The sequence below is a fragment of the Bradysia coprophila genome, assembly GCF_014529535.1.
Source record: "Bradysia coprophila strain Holo2 chromosome IV unlocalized genomic scaffold, BU_Bcop_v1 contig_106, whole genome shotgun sequence".
NCBI classification, from domain to species: Eukaryota; Metazoa; Arthropoda; class Insecta; order Diptera; family Sciaridae; genus Bradysia; species Bradysia coprophila.
This window is the reverse complement of record NW_023503372.1, coordinates 3,581,255-3,602,238: the sequence shown is the minus strand read 5'-3', so window position 1 is coordinate 3,602,238 and position 20,984 is coordinate 3,581,255. Positions and strand designations below refer to the sequence as shown.

Below are 20,984 nucleotides of genomic sequence, written 5' to 3'. Positions count from 1 at the left end.
AGATGGGCTATGTAGGACTAAGGATCTGGAAGCTATACGAGAAAAACGGGATTTTATACTGTTGATCATAGTCTCAATTAAAAAAGATTACTTTGATGAAATTTGATTTGGTTTGGTAGTGTGGGTAAATCATATAAGTTTGTTTTCGACGTGCATGAAACTGGTAGGAAGAATCATTTCATCATTCGATGCCCATCTTCTAACGTGTAAACATCTCTTGCTAACAACTTGATAGTTGACTATCAAATTTGATAGTTGACTAACAACTTGATAGTTGACGATCGAATTTGATAGTTGACTATCAAATTTGATAGTTGATTATCAAATTTGATAGTTGACTAACAACTTGATAGTTGACTATCAAATTTGATAGTTGATTATCAAATTTGATAGTTGACTAACAACTTGATAGTTGACTATCAAATTTGATAGTTGACTAACAACTTGATAGTTGACTATCGATAGTTGACTATCAAATTTCATAGTTGACTATCAAATTTGATAGTTAACTATCAAGTTGTTTGTCATCTATCAAGTAGGTTGTTTTTTGCTCCCTTTACAACCACATCTTACGCCAGCAAAATGCCTGTTATCAAATTAGCACACTTTGATTAAAAAGTGTAAGAAATTTTAATAAAAAAGTTAAATTTTTGCATGCAATATAAGATGAATTATCTCAACTAATTTCTGAAGATTTTTTTTTAAATTCATGGAATTAAATGAATCAAAGAGAATATTGTAAAAATTTTACGAGTGTGAAGTTTGCGGCCAGAGCGAAGCGAGGGCCGTAATTCACACGAGTCGTGACAATTTAATTCACGATTGAAGGTTTTGTGAATGGGACATCGAGGGATTATTTTTTCTCGGTCTACCAATAAATTTCTCCTTTTACAAATATTTTTAATCCCTTTACCATTATAGAGTGGTACCAATTTACCGAAAATATTGGTAAACTGAGTTATTTTTAACGATGAACCAAAAACTAATTAAGTTCATTTATTACCATGTCACCATGTGAAGGTATATTAAGTACCGCGGAACTTCCTTTTTTTACGCAAAAGTGTAAGAGAAGAACATCTATCATACGAGTGAGAAGTTTACGGCCAGAGCGAAGCGAGGGTCGTAATCTACATGAGTCATATTTTATTTATGATTTGAGGTTGATTGAAAATCTTGAAAATTTGTAATTTACTGTCATTTGTCATTTACTGTCATTTGCGTGGAGTCATTAATATAGTAAATATATTATGCATTAAATGTGACAAGTTTTCATGAGTACGTCAAAAATCCATTTAGAAAAGTGTCAGTCAAGGGACCTGACCCGCCCAAAAGGTGGGACCTAGTGTACGGGTCAACACCCGGGAATATTAACAGGATTGAAGTTAGCCCAACTCCAAAACTTGGTCTAATTGCAATTTATTCTTACGAGTGATACCGGAACAAGGAGTCACGGATATTGGTGAGTTATAGCTCATTCGATTCGTTTAACTTGTTTTTCACCTAAAATCACCCGGTCATATGTATAGTCAAATTTTGCATCTCTTCCCCACCTACAGACTTAGCTAAAGATGTTTTTTATCGATCCTGTTTTATCGAGTTATTACAAAAAAAAACATTTTGACCCCTTTGTGGCAGCCTCTTCGGAAACAAAGTCAATTTCAGTAAATCTGCGTTTTACTCACAACGGTTCGACGAATGAAAAAACTATAACTCAATAATATCCTTGGCCCCTTGTCCTAAACTTGCTCGAAGATTTCGCGATATCACTCTTAAGGGAAAGCTTTCTTTCAGTTATTTGAGTCCCACCCAGGGTGAAAGTGAATAACGAAAGTGGGATACAATCGCATCGGCAATTGCTATGCAAAATCAAATGTTATTTCACATTAAAAATACATAAGAAAACTGTGCCACAAAAATTGCGAATCTACAAAATTTTTCTTGCAAGCCTTGTGGAATTGTATACCAACCGAAATACACAAAGTTGCACGAATTGATCATTCGCATCAAAAAGTTTTTTATTTTTAAATGATCAAAGACACTATGTTCATTCAAAATTTAAGTTTAAAAAAAATCTACGCGTTCAAATTAGTTTTATAAAAATAAAATTAAAATTAATTCATTTTTGCACTGACTGCGAAATCGCACCTTGTCAGCACCTTGTCAGTTTGCTGTCTACTGAAATGTATGGAATTTATGAAATTTTTATTTTTTTTGGTTGGTACCATTTGCTATGCAGTAAGTGAATATTAGCGCGAATACTTTGAATATGTAGTTTCAATTTGATTTATAAAAAAATTAAAACAATATTTACCCATGCCGTAGAAGTACTTTTGTCTTATAAAATCATAATTTATCGAAATAAAATAAAAAGTCCTGAATGCGAATGATTAATTAAATTACAGCAGCAAAAAAAAATCGTTATTGGTTTAGAAAAGCTGGGTTAAATAGCGTATGTTTGCATATATTTGCGTGTAGCCTATTTTCGATATTACGGCAGAATTAGAATACAGTATGTACAGATTCATACCCAATAAGCTTGTAGCAGATACATAGGTTTTTCCGATTGCATAACTTTTTTCTTTCATTTTTTTTTTGTTTTAATTCCGGTCACGTTTTATATGCCGGTTTCCATTTTATTATTGAAATGAAAACCTTTTTTTTGAACTATGAAACAATGTGCTTTAAAAATATAAAATACATAAATCGAAAAACGAAAAATATATTTCGTATGGAAATTGAATATATTCGAAAGTGATCAAAATGTATGAAGACTTTGTTCAATCAGACTTTTGAGCGAAATAAAATTGAAATGTTGAAATGTTGTGGATGCGAATGAAAAATGATGAAAAGTCGGTGATATGTTTGCACGTATTGTTGTTGGTTTTTCTTTTGTAAGTGCTTGTACCGCAATTTGTTTGTTTTCACATCAACCGGGCGTAACGGATTTTACAAACAAATGGAAAAATAATTCTTCGAGCATTTTTACGCCAACAAAAATTTAGAAAATGCAGCTATTTGGTTCGGAATACCCAATATAATGTGATTATAGAGAAGTCGGAACTATTGAAACGGAGAAACCTTTATTTGCGCTCCACGAAAAAGTGAAATCCAATTTCGTTTTCATGCTTCGGGGCCGAAAATGAGGGCAATTTTTTGAATTTTCTCGGGTTTCCGGCCCTCTGCATGAAAACTTACATGTGCACCTGTTTGGGACGGTTGATTTAAGGCACTTTCGCTTGTAAGCCTCACTTCGTTCGGCCTACAATCCGCGAAATTGCCTAAAATCAATCGTCCAAACCAGGTACACAAATAACCATTTCGAAGTTATTACTTTTCCATTAATCGGAAATCTTCAGAACTCGTAATTATCATTAACATTATCATTATCATTGGAAAAAAGGTTTTCAGTCTGGGTTTGGGTTTGCGAAAACAAAATGATAGATGGTCGATGGTCGGGATGGCTCTGATTGAATGTATTGATTAGTGAAACGTTGAAACGTATTGTTTCAGATGTTTGTTCAGCTTACATGAACAAAACTGCGTATGTGTGCTTACAAGGTCTTAGTGAACAAGTATATATGCACTTTCGTTTGTGTGTGTGGACCAGCTGAAACCAGTTCATGTATAAGTTTAACTGACGTCCACTGTACTATAAAATATTTGTCGTGTAATTTCTTGCATTGCTCTCTTGCAACTTGTTTAAGTAATCATAGATGACACGTAGTTGACACTGGAAATTTTGAAAATACTGGCACCAACCGGAACATCGTCTATGAAAATTATAGAGAGAAAGTTTCCATGAAAATCAAATTATTTGCTCTTTTTTTACAATAAGCCAGTACCAGACTGGCTACCAAAAGGTCCTTCGGGGAAACCGGAAAAAGGGCCTGGATCATTCAAAAAATGCCCCTTTTCTTATAAAAATGCAAACTTTCAGGAGTAGTCTCAATTCCACGCCTAAATTCCAGGTTTGGCAGGTGCGGCACTGGTGAGATCGTCCATAAGGGACGTCCGTGATTTTGAGAATTGCTGTTCGCTAAATGGGTTTAATGCTAAAATGCTTCAAATAATAGATCGTAAAATTGCATGAAGTCATAACTCTTCCTTTTGGTTATTCGCAGCATCCAAGGCAACCCAAGCCAGTTTTTAAAACCCATATGCTTTAACCCCTTTACCATATTCTGTCGACTAATTTTGTTACATATCAAATTCCATATTGTTAACTTGCATAGATCACACCACGACCACATACAGGCATGCATAACACTCATGGAAAAATGGTTCTGAAACATTCTATTTTATTTTAATGGAAATTGCGTTGGCTACAGTTTGTTGCTTTTATTTTAATTTCCCATCTACCGCAAAATACCCATCAAAGTCAACTATTCCCGATAAAATTTTAGCCAATAAGTGCGACACTAATAAACACTCCAAAAATTAATTTCATCCACTTTAACATTCCATGCAAAATTCCAGTAAAATTTGTTATTATTATAATAAGCTGTGTGATTAGAGGTGTGCACCGCCGATTTTACGCCGGCGCGCCGCCGATTTTTGGCCAAATTTTCGGCGCGCCGCCGCCGAAAAATATTGGCTCACGCCGCCGCCGCCGCCGGTTTCATTTTCGTCGCGCCGAAATTTTATACTTTTATTGCTTTCAGCCATTTTAATGGGCGGCAATATAAACTTAAACTGAAATATATATACAACAGTGTGTGCGTGATTACAAGGTTTTAGCAAATGTTTCTATCTCTTAATTTTTTAAGTCAGGTTGCTATATGCTGCTCAGCAAATACACTTATTACTAATTACTTATACATTTATGTTTATCAAAATCTCTTATTTGCGCAAACCATAGAGTTACACTCGAGAGTTGGCGTGATCAATGAAAGTAAATAGATAGGTATGGCCAAACGTTCAAATTTGTTCTAGCCGGAGCACATACGGATTTGCATGGTGCCACCTCAAACAAACTCATTTCTAGTGCAAATTTCCACTAGAAATGAGTTCGTTTGAGGTGGTGCTATGCAAATCCGTATGTGCTCCGACTTGTATGGACTGGCCATACCTACTTATCTACTTTCATTGGGCGTGATGGCGTTTTGTCGTTTTATCATCTATCTATGTGGCCACTATATGGACAACCCTATCTTTGTAGTTACTTATCAACCCTGAGTCATATGTTGTTCTGTCAAAACGGAAATTATGATGACTCATATCAAAACAAACCATTGCACTTTTTTGCTTCTGAAGATTCATAAAATCTGATTGTTCAATTGCTCGAATATGCAATTGGATACGCCTGTACCGACAATTTGATACGATTTCGCAACCAATTTAGTAGTATTCTTTAATGAAATTTGTGATATTTTTACTCTGAAACCGTTGACTTTAATTTGATAAATTTTCACTATTTCGTTTAGTTAAATTTGTTCCTAAAATTTATTAATTCAATTACTGTAACGAAATTCACACATTTAAACCGACTCTAAGAACAAACAAACATAACACAAATTCAATGACATATTGTTGAAAAGTCAACTTGAAAACAATTATTTTTTGTAAGTTGAAATCGTCATATAAAATATTCCAAACCTAGTTGGCGCTACAGAGGAAAATTTTGGTTCCACCGCTCTCGTGATCAACTCGAAAGTGTCTTAACCTGTTCTTTCAAAACCTTGTTAATCGAAAGGACAATCGTGAGTTTGCGAAAATGACATATAAATTATAAGTTGTAAATTTTAAGTAACCTTCTAGAACATCTAGTATGAAGATGAAGATGTGACTGAAAATTTCCAACTTATAAGTTGACTTATATGTCATTTAGGCAAACTCACTAATCATTCTTGGATTCATTGAATCAGATGTTTTTAAAATGAAGGTCAGGGATTGTACATTCGAAAGATAAAAATGAGATTGTACTTGGATTCGTGGTTGATACTTCAGTTCTTTAGTTTGCAAGATAGTAAGAATTCAGTGTTCGTAAAAAGGATTGCGCACGCTTTTTCAAATGTCTGCATTATTTTAGAAAGTTTAGATTTTTTTTTAAATTTATCGGCGCGCCGATCGGCGCACCGCCGCCGACATTAAATTTCTTTCAGCGCGCCGCCGCCGATCCATCACCAGTCGGCGCACCGCCGCCGACTATTTTGAAATCGGCGCACACCTCTATGTGTGATCGCTATGTATTTATAGGATTTTGTATTTATATAGGTATACATATCGTGCACGTGAATTCACGAAAGAGCTCGTCGTTTGCCAACATTAGCATCGTCTTTTTTGTTTTGTTTTGATACAACCATTCATAACAAAACGTAACAATATACCGACAAAAAGCATAAGAGCCGACAATTCGTACCGCTTTTCCTATCCGAAGCTTTCGCTCGTTCAGAGAGGAACCAAAAGATTTGTCTCTCTCTCACTGAACAAGAAACAGAAATTTTCAAAATATAAAATTGCTTTGTAGAAGACGTAAAGCTTCAGTTCGTGTTGAACTACCGATCTATGAGAGTTGTTGCGTATAGTAATCGTGTGCTATTCAAATCGAATAAATTTTGGTTTATAGAAGTAAAGTAATCTGATAGCCAGTTAAACGGCAATTTGTTGTGGGTTTTTGCTTTAAGTTTTCTCGACCAAAATTAATTAAGTTTAATTATTCGTTTGGCTATTGTTCCAACGATTTTTTTTTTGTTACGGTGGTGTTTTCACTTTAATTTTATTTTTTATAATCTGGAATACAACTAGGTAGATCATTTTATATTATCGAGAATTGACGGTAGCCGAATGGTGTGCTAAATTTGTTAGACGAAAGAAGTGACTGTATAGTATTCATTTCCGATTGGATTATCCTTTCTTCGATATCAACGGGCAGTAATATACGTACGTATTATAATAGTTGACATGATTTATTTCGAATAGAAGTTAATTTGCATGCACTGTCGTAAGACATAAATTAAAATTAAATTTTTTTTATTATTTTTTTGCCACTTAAATGGACGTTTAGATCTGATAAAGAAAATATTTTTATTTAAAATTGTGAGTGTGACCAATAAAAATTCGAGTCTCTTTTACGAGTATCATAATGAAATGGTAAATTAGGAAACTTTTGTCTTAAAATTGTTTACAGTTTCAAGATGTTTTTATTAAATAATCTCAACTCAATGCTAACAAACAATTATTTTGTTTTAACAAACATACCAAGTCAGGAATGATGGAGTAGCAATGTAGAATGAGAGTCGATAGAAGTGATGACTTTGCTAAGTGGTTAGGATACCAAGTGTGGTTACTGTTTAAAATGAAACAAGTTAAAGAAAACACCGTACATGGTTGTTTTAGATAAGGAACATTCCATGATTTCATCAATCTCTTATGGAATTCGTAATGATTTTGACACTATTAGTGTCGGTTACTGCTGTCCATGACTTGAGTGTACATGATACTATTTGAGAGCATTTATCAATGTGTCTACTTCGACTGAATGAAACCGACAACGGCATGATTTTTGATGTATCAAATTACGTGAAAATGACTTTGGTATCAGACTTGGTTTGTTTGTCGGCGATAGTACAACGTAGAAAACGCATTATCAAATCTGTTGTTGGAATATTACAGAGTTTGTCGTCTGGAAAAAATTTCCCTAATTATCTCCATTAAAAGGAAACTTTTCACAAACAGTTTCACCTACGTAAATGGAGTAAAAGCGAAAAAAAAAATTGTTTTCAAAAACTTCGAGTGGTCGCTTCAATTATGTGTCCTCCTCGTAATTTTATATATCTCATGTACGTTTGTAAGTGGTTCTGATGACTACTACAAAGTACAACGGAAATACAATATTTGAAGAATGTGAGACGTAAAACGTGCAGAGAATTTTTGTCACATTTTACATTTTAAAATTAATGCCGTGACAAGGTATTCGCAACCACTTAAGAGTTTCACGAATTATGTCCCACGGTTAGTAGAAACAAGAAATATCAATTTAGGTTTCTTTCCACATTTTGTGAGCGGAAAAAAATCCACAAAAAATGGTTTCCTCTTTAAACGTTTCCATTTCTTAACATTTTTCCGGTAAAACTGGAAACAAAATCGATGTGGAAGTGGCTATAGTCTCCCGATATCATATTGTTTCAAACGAGCTAGCGTTCTAATTTCTTTCTTTCTATTCTTACAATGCTAATGAATATGAGATCAAAATTCCGATAAGAAAAACTTATTTTTGTGTTAATTATCTCATTTTTCATTTAGGTAATAAACAGTAACTAATGATGCTTCAGCACTCGTTAAAAACAAACTATTTTTTTGTCGAACAAATTTGTTCGTTTGATTTCACATATATATACACTCACGTCAACCAACAAATCTGGATAATTTGTGGACAGATTGAGTGTTGAATTTGAAAATATTTTCGTTCCACCGAATTCAGCAAAAATTCATTTCAATAAAAATCGAAAATGGCAAATTGTTCGGTTTTTAATCATGAATCAAACGCTGATTTGCAATTTGTACGAATAGTTTAGGTTAATACACGCAACGCGTGCATTTCAATGAAATGAACTCTTTTCATCTGTTTGAGATGGTGTGGGAAACGTCCGGAATTTTTAAAGCTTCAACCGCTGCAAAAAATCTGATGAGCCGTTCGTCTATCACAACAAAAACATTAAAAGAATGTCGAGAATCATAATTTCACATCATTCGTTCACTTGATGAATTTCTCGTCGCAACCGAATAAACTATTGAGAAAATAATCTTTCATAAACGGCAATTAAAATCATTAAATCTGTTACTTCTATTGTTTACAATATCACATAGTCTTTAACCACAATCTTTTACTTCATTAGTTAAACCGTACATTTTGCTATATAACCGAACACTGAACTGATCTCATCGTTTATTTTTGTCATCGATGTCGGTAACAGATGACTAACTGTTTCATAAGAATTCAAGAATACATACTTACCGTAGTCGTCCGAGCGTCAGATCAATAACTATATGTGGATTGATAACTAAAAAAATCATTCTTATTGAAGTTTTACAACTTACTGGGAATCCTAACACTCAGTGCCGGACTGGCCCTGTGGGCGTTCGGGCGATTCCCGAAGGGCCTTTTGATTTTTGTATGTATGTGCCAGTCCGGCACTGCTAACACTCAAGAATTATGAGAACGCTTTCGGAAAAAATTATTGGAGAAAACATTTGTCGTCTGTGCCCTATTCTACCGTCGTTTCGCGATTTCAGTAAAGACGTCGTTGCAGTTTAATGTCAACTCAAAAATAATTAAAATTTTATTCGACGGATTTTAGTCAAATGAAGGGTCAGCGTATAGTGCATGATCTCAGTACTGTAAAACAGTAATTAGTATTTCAATCGGTGCGTAACAAATCGATAAGAGTTTGGATAACCGTTTGTTTCGTTTCCTTTTTCCAAACTATGATGCAGAGCTAATTGAAATACTAATTACTGTTCCGGAGTTCTGAGATCATGCGCTATACGATCACATTATATTTTATAAAAATCCGTCGACTAAAAATGTAATTATTTTCCTGTTGACACCGAATTATTGCGACGACATTTTGCTTGAAATAGTGAGGCGACGGTAGAATAGAAAAAGAGCAGAGTTGTAGAAAACTCATGCCGTAATACCGCTCTAGATTTACATCACTAGTTACTAACCATATTATGAAACACTTTGTGTATGGAGATTATGAAGCAAGCCGCACTTATTTATTAGGAGTTATTGTAAGTCATCGGAAATTTTGTGATATGGAAATTCTTGTGGAAAAATTTCTGGGTTAATGCAATTAACTGTACCATTCTAACATACTCAGATATCCACAAATTTTTGGCTGTTATTTGCTGTTGAAGTTAGCGTTGAAGTTGATGTTTAGAATTTTGTTGTTGTTTCCCGCAACGCCGTGCATAAAAATATAGACATTTTAATGTCGACATTTTTCGGTCGGAATATTTACAATTTCCAATAAACGAATTCACTCAACATCCAGATAGAATAGCCTATGCCTAATTCGTTTCAATAATTTCAAATGAATTTTCAAAATCCCTTGACCTGATATGTTCACAAAGCATAAAATATATTTAAACAAACCACAAAAACCCCATTACTAAAATCCGACAAAAAAAACTCCTCTCACAATGTGTATATATACACATAGATACAGTATCCAGAAATGCAAACAAGTGCGATGAAATCGGCATGAAAAATCTCATCTGATTCAACAAGAGATTTTTCAAAAATCTTTGACAAAACGATCCGTTAAAATATTCAGCCAACCCTAAAATATTTTATTTGTATTTCCGTATAGAGAAGCGCAAAAAAATATATATTCAAAAATCATTGAAACGAGAAAAGAGGAAAGACAATACACGGTTTCCTTCTCCAAATCATTATTGATGGATTATCTCTATTCTAATATCCAGAGATGTGAACGAAGTCACACGAAACAAAGAAGAAAAAAATAAAAAAAATAAAAATCAAGACTTTCCGAAGCGCAATAACGCGCATAATGAATGCTATGTTATACGCTCGTATAAAATAAGTAACTTTTCCATTGCCATATCGAAATACAGCACCGTCATCTTGAAAAACATATGACAGTAAAAGTAGAAGTTTAAGTAATACTTGGTGCCACTTTATCGAAAGAACAACTAGTAGAACAAGAGTTTCGCACTGGAAACTTTTCTGTGTTCTTCAGTCGTATAATACTGTGTTCTACTACTTGTTCTAAATAATAAACTCCTCACATGTGTAGCCATACAAATGAGGAAAACTTTTTTTTTATCCGACTTGTACCATAATAAAATACAAAAATCATTCACTATATTTTCCAAAGATGTTTATAAGTGCAGACCTGATGCTACACCAAGAAAACTACTTAAATATTCATTCTATACCTCTAAGTAACTAACGTCGGATTAAACTATAGCATATACATTTTGCCCAAAAGAAAAACTTTTGTGCTGTCAGTCTGACACCGTACAGCTTTGCATAAATAAAATATAAAATATAAACTTAAAGTAAATAAATGAAAGACGACAAGTGGATGCGAAAGTTTTGTTTAAGTTGAGCCAATTAAAGGGAAAAGTTGGCAATTGAAATTCGAGGAAATAGAATCCAATTTTTCTTAAGTTCAGTTTAAACATAATTTTCCAATTTTTGGTTAACATTCATTCGCCTGTCGTAAGTCTTTAAATTTTCGTTTAAAATTTTTTTTTAGTAATTATTATTGAGCGTATCCTAACCAAATTATCAGCACATACAATAGTCTCTCGTTTACGTTCCTGGGTCGAAAGTGCCATAATACTGATAAATGGAGTGTACGTGTAGAGTTTTAGTGAAATGTTCGAGAAAGGGGAGAATTGTGTCAGAAAATTTAATGAAAATATTTTTTTAGAACGGTTGACGGCAATCTATCCGTTTCGGTCATTACCCTTTTACAAGTATACGTTGAACGGTTAAATCTGTTACGTTTTTTGTCTAAACGTTTACTGTAAGTATTCCATACAAAATCTATTACTTCAATGTTTTGATCATACATTTCGCTATATTTAAGAGGACAATAGATTCATTGCTTATTCTTATCGTAGTCGTTGTCCGTATCAGATGACAAGCTGAAATTCGATTTATTTGCAATGTTCTTTTGATGATAAAAAAAGTCATTAGGAATTACCAGGCAGTGCCTTCTTTACCTTTTTATCGCCGAGGGCACTTCTTAAATGGAAGGTAAATGTAAACGCTGGGCGTCCAATGTAAATATTCTCTAGGCACCAAGAACAATTGCACTTTGTCCACATGGAAATTATAGAACTTTTTTTGGGGGAAACCGAGGAGGAAACCACTCTTTTTTATTGATGTGATTAACATGATTAACATGATTAACAAGTGATTAACATGATGACGAATTGTTGATTTACCAGCATTTGACCGGGGGAATCGTTGCAAAACTACAAATAAGCGTGAAATATAGCGATTAATCAATGTTAATCACCGATTAACCATTTGGATTCCCCCTCGGGGGAAACATTTTCCAATTTTTTTTTGTACATTTTCCTACATTTTCCTTAATTTTCACCAAAAATATTATAAGTGTAGGAAAATTCGGAAAAATGTGCGACACTTTATGAAGATATAGGAAAATATTTTCTCAAAAATATTACCCCACCATACATAGGACATGGTTATAACGACAAATTTTTACAACCAATGGGTTATAATTCAAAGAAATCACTCGGCTTATTCTCGTCGATTGAATTCGGATAATTTTCTGTTCGAATGCAACATCAACGTAAAAAAAATGAATCATATCGCTCACAGAACTGTGAAGAGCCTTTAACTAAATTTCCAGCGAATTTCATTAAGAAAAGGTAATCCGAATTTTATTTATGAAATAACGCCTCAATCAGATGCATATTCTATGAAATCGCAACTCAATTTGCATACACATATCTTTCGTACACATATATGTATCAGTAATTGTGTACGCTGGACAGCACAGTCAGTGCATCATCGCTACAAAATAATTTTCTTCACATCTTGTGTCATTGTTATATTCTTGATTCAATATGCCTTCTGCACAAATAAAACGTGACAAACAACTCCAGTTCGTACATCTACACAAATTGAATGATCATTCAGTTTAAATTGACCGTACTTAATTGAATTTCCTACAACCGACGAGAACTGTGTTATACACGAAAAGATTATTTTATTTGAATATATCACCATTTCTGTTTGGTCAAAGAAAACACATTTTATATGGTGGTACCTCACTTGAAGCTTCTTTGAGCATCAAAAACTTTACGAAAATTTATTTGTTTAGGTGAAATCTAAATACAAAATAATTCGCAAAAATTTTTGGGTTACACTTGGTTGATGGAATAAACTTTGCAAATTTTAATCACAATATGTGGCAGGGCAAAGCAATATGATAGAACTTTTATGTTCATGATAATAATAATTTGTGTACAGAGAACATATATATGCATGGGTTGCGGTAGAAATGAGCTGACTAGGGCCTAGGGATATCTTTGTACAAAAGTGCCAGAACAATCGTTTTTCGTCTTTTGGGTAGTGTTCAAATATGGCATAGGTCCCTAACCTGATGAGGGATTGATATACACGTGTGTTCTCAGTCGATTATTATTTTTTGCATGGCTATCATTTTCGTAAAAGTGATTGTGTTGGTTCTTCCACAATGAAAAGGTTAGTACATGTTCTATCTATTGAGTGTATGAATATGAATGTGAACTTTTAAATTCAAATTAGAACGATTATAACAACCATTTTAATGTTGCACGTATATACAAATCCCTTTCGCAATTTCATGTTATTTTTGGAGCCTGTTGAAGGTTTTTCCCAAATTGATATCCAATTCCCAGCAAAATTTTATTTTTTCTAAGGGCATTTTGTAAAGTTTAATGAAATAATCTCTGATCGAAACAGAATTTTTTGTGTGCAATCAGCATTGAATCTGTTACTTCTTTTAATTGACAGATTGAAACTAAATCTATTACTTCATGAGTTTTAACGAAATAGTTATTTTGGCGAGGCTGAGGTCGACAAGGCATCGTATGCGATAAAATACCAGCCGAAGGTAAAATTTAGATTCAGGTGAGATTTGCGTTGAATTACTAAAGGTCCATGTCAATTTCATGGAGTATTCGGTTCGGACAGGGCTTATTTTAAGGGAATCCATTTTTTAGTCATTTTTTTAACTTATTTACTTGTAAGGCCACATATTGAACAACTTGTGTATTTTTGAGCTGTTTTCGACCATATGTAAGTCAGTCAAACAGTTTTGAATGATTCTTTGTGAATTTTCGGGAATTATATACTTCCGTATCGTACATGACGTGTAGTTTCAAACATATTCCATCGAAAAATCTTTTTCGAATAATCGCTCACATTAATTAAAAAAATAGTTCTGCCCGCAAAAGTTCATATTTCATTCACAACTGAACGATGAATCCACATTACATTATCGGTATAATAACAGAGATCCTTCCATACGCTAAATATTCCCCTTTTACGACACAGAAAACGAATATTGTGTAGCAAAATTAATAGAGATTCATGGATTTGTTTTGCATGGCATATCTCTATCTCTCTGATACCAATGGTAATCTACTTTATTGACTTGTTTATTTCGATTTGATCCTACAATGTTAGACGATATTACCACGGAACATGTTCTGTTCAAACCATATATACCGAAATTCAACACAGAAATACCTCTACTGTAGTTGTATAACATCTATGACGAGATACAGAAACACATTGGAAATATAGACATAACTTCGTCCCAAAGTCCTAATAACACAATACACACAGTTAGACGGAAATTATTGAATTGTGATTTATTTAAGATAACATTATTATATGACTTTTAGCTGTTTTGATCCTGTACGGTTGATAGCTGAATCAATAAAAGCGAGGGATGTAACGACATATTAACGGATGATTACAATCTTTTGTACGAATAAATTTAATTAAACGGAAAAAACAAACTTTTTTACTTAAAGATTAACATTAACGACAACTCTTCCGTTCTGTTGGAATGCGACTCACTAATTTAGGGTGACAATTTGAGTAGAAAACAAAATCCTAATCCTAAAATGCCTTCTTGTTACATTTATAGTACAATAATTACCACGCTAAGAGCCGTGCTTTAAATTATAAAAAGTTAAAGAAGCGCAAAACATTCTGAAAATTAACGCAAAAAAAGAGGAAAGGTTACCATATACTGCCTGGGTGTTTCATTTCATATTATGTGTTTGAATGGAAAACAATGGCTGTTTTGTAACACATTGAAACAAAACTAAAAGGAGGAGAAAAAAAAAATAATCAAAAGGAAATGTAAAATTACAAAATGGATTCTTTTATGTTTTTCGTTCACAGCCAGCTACTGTGTATAGGCTTTCTAAATAAATACTGTATACACACCACACCATCCAACCCTTTCCAGTTCGAATGCAGTAAGTTCCCTGTATAATAGTGCTGTGCTATTCAAATTTTCGGTTATATTGATATTAGGTTTTAGAATAGGCTGCAGCGGAATTTTACGCGCAGTCAACAATTTACAAAGAAAATTAATAATGAAAATTCTTTGAAGTTAGAGAGATGAATGGATTATTAGAGCGGTTCAATGTTATTCATTGTATTGGTCCACCGGTAGCTCCGCATAGTTCACGGTGAGCCTGGACCGATTTTAATTGATAATTCTAATAATTATAATTATAATGTAAAATTTGAAAATTTGCTAATTTGAGACTTTTCGAAATATTTTCACCAAATTAAATCCGATTTCAGTAAACTTTTTTTTCTTGAAAGCTGTTGACCAGACGTGCTTGTTTAAGCCACATATGTGGCCGTGCTTGTTTATGCTTGTTTTTAGCAAATTTTTGAAAATTCTAGGTTACTTCACGAAACCTGAACCGATTTTACTAAACCTTTTTTTTTGCTGAAAGCTATTGACAAGACGCGTAGTTTGACACCAATATGAGGTCATTGGTATAACGTCTCGGGGAGATATGTATTTGACTTTCCAAGATATTCTCAATAAATCTCAAATGATTTCTGTAAACTTGTTTACCTGTAGAAACGAACGCTACAATTCCACAATTGCACGAAATGACACGAAATTAACTTTTTAGACGACTTTTGGTTCATTCTGCTTCGAAGTAAGGTGAAATCACCTCGACAGAAACGTTGCCAAAATTACATTTTTACACATAAAAACTGAAGATCGGTGTCATTCGAAAGCTACAGCATATGACTTCACGATAAAAATAACTTTGAGTCAATCAGATTAGTTGGGCGAGTAGAGTAGGTGAAAACAGCTTCCCGGTGGTGATAAAAGTCATCCTCCAATTTTGACTCGTCGAGGTTATCTCGAAAAATTTTGTAACCATTTTTCTAAACGGTTTTGAGCCGAAGCAACATTTGTGGAAAATATTTCGAAAAGTCACAAACGTGTAACGCAACTAACCACCGACTTCTTCGATCACACAAGGCTAAAAATTCCGTTGGCATGAAAGCACAGGGTCTCCTGAGCATTAGAAAATTTATAGACTGATTTGTTACCGCAAAACATAGCCAACACACCTCTCTTTATGCCTCAGAAATGACGAAATTTGTAACGCAACTAACCCTGGAGTTACCCATATATTGAAGCGACAGATTTTGTGTTCAACACAATGAGTAGTTTACTCAAATGAAGTAACAGATTTACCGCATTTGTTGCCGTTTCTCAAAGTTTAGCCCTCAGGCAGAAAAAATAAGAAGCCACAAACTACAATCCAATTCTCCTTAATCATTCCAATGTAATGTTTTAATCCAATGTTACGTATGAAGATCTATTATAACATGAATAGTGAAAGTGATTGGAATGATTAACATCAATTGGATTGCAATCTTTGAAAATGGGACTTTCTGTATAAAAATCTTGTACTTCTTTTGTTGTAAAATTCGTTTTGTTATTATATAAGACACTGGCTGAAGATCGTTGCGTACGTTTCTCGTTGTTTGTTTGTTTAGAGCAGAGACCTCTATAACTGTTTTTTACGGCCAATAACCACGACAGAGTAAAGTTAACCAGGCAGGAGCGCTGATTTGAAAAGTGACCTGATTGATCTAGTAGCCCTATATTTTTTGCGAACAAAATTTTCCAATTTATGTCAGTGTTCATTTGAGTTCATTTTCATCCAGTGTATTAGGTCCCTTATTTGACGTTTCGAAAATGAACCGCTCCTGCCTGGTTTATTTTACTCTGCCGTGCCAATAACACGTGTAGTCTGGACCACCTCGAAACCACTCCGCGGAAAGGTAGTTAGAACAGGTAAAAAATCTGTAGATGGCGAATTTAATTTAATTTAATTTGGTTTATTTATTATAACAACAAGGTAGGTCCTTATACAAATGTTCATAGACTTTTCATAACAGTAGATTAACAAATTTTGTAAGTTTCTAGCACAGTGATGGTCGTCACATTTTACAATAAATTAAACAAGTTTTTTCTTCAACAATTTAAGGTTTCGAGGCTCTAGACTAGAGACACTTAGTCAAGTTCGAAATTCCTTTCTTACCATTAATGTGGTTGAATTTTGGCTGAACCATAAGGTTTTAACTTTTGTGTCTCATGCGATGTACTTTTTCGTGTGCAACTTGAAATATTGTTCCCTGAGAAATGTTATTTTTGAACTGTATATTAATGCAAAACGTATTTGATTTTCTCTCAGATTGAAACAGTGATCAAACGTCCTACTGTATGGCTGAACCATTATAATTATCTAAGCTCGTTTTTTTGTCTCTAAGTTTCGTTAACAGCTTTTTCGAATGACTATCGGCATCGAAATCATAGTACTTCGTTATCTGTAAATGTTTTGAACATATATGATGGCTCTTGCTTCCACTTAAACATTACATTACTTTAGAATATCCACACTTCAACACTCGGATGTGATGTTAAGCTGTGTCAAGTGGATCGGATAAAAGACGAAAAAAGTAAATATTATTATTGTAATTCACTCTGAACAAAAACTTAAGATAAAAGAAACTTTAAATACTGGAATTTTTGCGAGATGTCTTATGCCATTCATTATCTTGAAAATACTTTGCAGTTAGCTTAGCTCTACTTTCCGACAGTTAGGATCAATTTTCCCTGGAAAAACATTCAAAGATAAATTTATTTTATCCCGAAACTTTTCGACACTAATATTGCTGACTTCATTAAAAACAAATTCGACTTTGCTTAATCGGACATTCCGGAAACACCAATGGATAACATTAATTTAACGTTTACAAAATCAAAAACGGAGCACATTGAACAAATTATTGAACTGAAATTATTTCTCGACTCACTTTGATTTCGCTTACGGGCGAAAATAGTTTTCCCTATTTTGTGTGCACCTAATTAATGAGAGTGTATTTTACTTTCGGACTGAAATGTCTTCAAGGAAAATGTTTGAAAGTTTGTTTCCACTCAATTGCTCTTCTATCGATTTCGAACACAGGAACATTAAAAATTTCTGCAATTTTTTTGCTTTTGGTTTTCGTTTTCCATCGTCGGTGAAAATAATTGATTTCAACCTTTTACTAAAGTTTATTTCTGCGGCAGTTCTTTTTATGGGATTTTGTTCCGGTAGCATTCATTTTTTTTTTGCTCTCTGCATATACTATATAATGATGTGCTAGAGCACACAGTCTTTTCTTGCTTACAAAAGAAAGGATTGGTTCAATTCGAAGAAAATTCCACCAAATGAAACCTATTAGTGACTTCTTGACAAAATATTTCATTTTAATTGTCCACCATTTTATGTTCCTGTGGTCTTGTCTGGTATATATTTGAGTTAACAAACTTTTCGAGCATTAATGCCACATTAGCCACAAATTGCTCACATCCATGGATTGTATGAAATTTGTTGTCAAAACTAATCGCTGCAGCTCTGAAAATACCACTAAATGACTGCATGAATTTCAGAGAATTATATCGAAGACTAGGTAAATGCTAGGTAAATTTTGCATCATGGGAGGAGGAACAAAGATAGGAATAATTTAAATTTCCATCGATGTCTATGTTGTGATGTGTCTTGTGTCAATGGGTATTTTTTGTATTGTATGTACACAGCTTTGATCAACAATCAATCAATCAACGGCATTAAGAGTGCTTTTGATTCAAATACTTGAATGTATTTTACATGTCAATGGAGGAAGGCATTTAATTCTATTGTAACTTGTTAATTACAAGAACAACAAGAGTAAGCAATGAGCTCATTTTAGTGTTATCTCATAGCGAATTGTATGTTAAGACAAATGAAGTAAAAGATTTAATGTTAAACACAACACATTAAACAATATATATTACACACTTGTCACGAAGAAGTCGAGGCTTTCCGAGACTGATAGTGACAAGTGTGTACAACTCTATTTTATTACATGAGCGAAAACGAGACAACAACATAGACCTGAAGTGAAATTTTTGAATTATTCTTCTAGTTAAGTAATTTTGGCATCCGAACACCGCACGTATGTGATAAAAGACGGAACAGGCCTTAGACGAACTATATAATAATTCATCTAAGGAACAGACTTAATGACAATAATTCGGTACGCTTGCTGTTTGAAGAAAACTGTAACAGTGTTCAGTGTAACACACAAAACAGTACAGGAACGAGCGAAGCGAGAGGTGTAAGCGTGTGTGTAAGTTTCATTTGGGAGTGGAGAATTGTTATGTGAAGGATTAATCGTTGCACCGTGAATCAAAACAGTCAAAGAAGATTCAGAAACTCTGAACTCTAAATGAACTGGAAACAACTACGATCACAAGAAGTAACAGGTTCGCTAACATTTCGCACAGAGAACTTAGTGACTCTATAAAATACACAAACAAACAAACAAGGAGTCGTTTAAAAGCATTCCCTTATCGTTAACAGTAATATCAACGCCATAGTTTACCAATTTTTAACTTTCGAACCATAAAGTTGGACAATGTTTGAGAACACAATCAGCTCAAATTTCCCAAAGTGCACTCAAGATATTTCAGTATATTATATTCTCAAGCAGGTCATTCACACCCCTGGTATATCATCGATTGTCAATTATTTACAGCAATTTTCAACCAACCATACTCGAAAACATTTCCAGTATTTTGACTTTTCACATTTATATGATCCTTTGTTGGCAGTAAACCAAACACACACCGGGAAAGAAGTTACTTTCCCTTGCATTTTATGTGAAAAGGGGACATTTATGTTTCGGCATGCATATAGCCCTTTATGTGAGAACTTGGTGCATTTTAATGAATAGCATTTCTAAAGTTTCGCCATTATACACATAGGTCAAGTAGTACGCTGTAAAGCTGTTCAGTTCACTTCGTTTATTATTATTTCTATTTGAATAATCCGACTGCAACTACAAAACTTATACATTTCTAGTCATGCAAATCAATAATAATTTTGTGTGGCCGGGGGGGTTTCGGTTGTGTATACGTACATACACATCACACAGTTATGTGGGTTTGATGAAATAAGGTTTTGCGCTGCCAAACATAAAATGAACCATGGAATGAAGTGTAAAAAGGCAAGATCTAAAGTATTTTTGGAAAATGTCAATTTGTATTTTGGTATGTACCTTCACGTAATAAATCGAAAAAGTATCTCCAAATATGCCTAAGGAATGAAGAAAGTAAAAAAAGAAAACTTTTGCAAGGTTGTTAAAGGTAGAAAATGTGAATGAGGCAAGCTAATTCTTTATATTGGGATATTGTCCTTCATACCGAGAACGTTCTGTCGCATAATTTCTGTTAAAGGGTTTTCTTCTCGAAACTGTATTCGGTCTGTATTCGTATAGCATGCATAATATAGAGTATATAGACATACCATCCAATCAAGTTTTATTTAAATTTATGAGGGTTATGAATCGATATCGTCAGACCATAGCAACTGGCAACATAATACAACTTATCACTGAAAATAATTTGAATTAAATCAACAAAAAAAACATTTTTTTCCTTATATAACTCGCAAATTTAAATAATTATGTAAAATATTTAGATTCGAAATGCGAAGCGAAAGCATAATCGAGTAATTTTCATTGCGGTACGGATGTTGAATGTAACGGGCTAGAAAAGTTTGAGGAATTTTTAATAAATTATCGCTTTCGGATAACAAAAGGGAATGTTTCAAATCTTATGAAACCAAATTTCTATCTGCTTTGATTTTACGCGAAAATAATGAATTCTAATTAAACTTTTTAAGCTTCGTGCGAAGTACAGTAGGCTATTGGGACACCCTGGTGAAAGTGAAAGTGAAACATTATACACCAACGTTGGTTTTTGCTCTCTGGACTAAGTCATCTGTTAGCCCACAACGACGACAAAAAGAAGCAATGATCTCTACCATGTGTATAACAGAAACCATGTTACAACTATTGAAGTACAAGATTCGATATCAACCATACTTTAAACAAACGATGTACCAGA

The 20,984-nt window shown here is 33.7% G+C and overlaps 1 protein-coding gene across 2 annotated transcripts in view; it reads left to right on the top strand.

Annotated features, from left to right (window-relative positions):
* The first annotated feature begins 6,487 nt into the window (after positions 1-6,487).
* Positions 6,488-20,984, top strand: part of LOC119070964 (Ig-like and fibronectin type-III domain-containing protein 2) — a 71,233-nt gene continuing 56,736 nt past the window's right edge. For both annotated transcript variants that reach the window (XM_037175532.1, XM_037175533.1), the window contains exon 1: positions 6,488-6,879. The gene's annotated coding sequence lies outside the window, so the exon portion shown is untranslated. The remainder of the gene's footprint in view (positions 6,880-20,984) is intronic.